The following is a 1278-nucleotide window of genomic DNA, read 5'->3' as shown; positions in this document are numbered from 1 at the left end:
TTTTTTTGTAAATGTAAGTATTTTTTTGTTATATTTGTTTAATTTTATAGATCTAAATACTTTTTGGTTCAAAAAATATTTAGAGACTTAATCGTTCAAAATATGAATATTCATTGGGTTTTTTTTCGGACTTTTGTCATTATTTTACCACTTTAACTAGTTGTACAAGTCATAAGAATGTATCCAACAGGTTTTAGAAAAGTCCAAGCAGTTATTTAACATGTTTTGGATTGTCCAAAGACTTATTTGTTCCAAAAATTGTCCAATGAGTTATCTAACTTGTTTTAAATTGTTCAAGGACTTATTTGTTCCAAAAGATTGTCCAATGAGTTATTTAACATATTTTGAAATGTCCAATGACTTATTTGTTCCAAAAAATTGTCCAATAACTTAATTATTACAAACACTAAAGTGTATTGGGTTTTTTTAGACTTTTCCCAACTTTAAATAGTTAATTTGTATTAATATTGATATATTTGTTTTCGAAATTTTATGATAACTTCAAATTTATATTTTTATTCAAAAATAAAACAATATCACTTTCTTAAAACACATAAAAACCATATCATAATATCTACAGAGATGAAATAAAACAAAAACATTAAAATCGAAATATATCTCACTGTATTACACGAGTACCCTTCTAGTATATATATATATATATATATATATATATATATATATATATAATATGCCAAATTTTAATGTAATAATTTATATATTTCTATTGAGATATTTAAAATTTTGTTTATAGTTAATTTACTCAAAAAAAGACGATTGAGCCCAATTAAGATCCATTTCTTTTATTGACGGACCGCTTGAGTCCAAGATCACCCCTGGCTCAGGGACTGGACTTTGCAAATTGCAATTCTCATTGAAAAATATGCAAAGACCAAAAAAAAGCAAATTCATAAATACTCGAATTATATCTATACTATATTATAAAATATTTGATAAAAACTCTTAAAAATTATTTTTATAAATAAAGTATTGTTTATTGATGTATGTTACTTAAAATTCAAAATTACAAGTAAATAATGCATAAGTACAACTTCTTAAAACTCAATGTTTGAATTCGTGTAACTAAATGCAGATAAATATAATTAAATATTGGATAAATATTTTATTTTAAATATAAAAAATCTAAAATATAATTGGGATAATCACTGTGTTATAACAAAATACTTAATTATTATCTTTATAAAAAATTATATTATTAAATCAAAAAATTACTTCGTTATTAAACCTAAATTAAATTATAATAGAAAAATTGAATTA

The sequence above is a fragment of the Cynara cardunculus genome, assembly GCF_001531365.2.
Source record: "Cynara cardunculus var. scolymus isolate 2C chromosome LG 12, CcrdV1, whole genome shotgun sequence".
Classification (NCBI taxonomy): domain Eukaryota; kingdom Viridiplantae; phylum Streptophyta; class Magnoliopsida; order Asterales; family Asteraceae; genus Cynara; species Cynara cardunculus.
Note: the sequence above shows the minus strand (reverse complement) of the source record.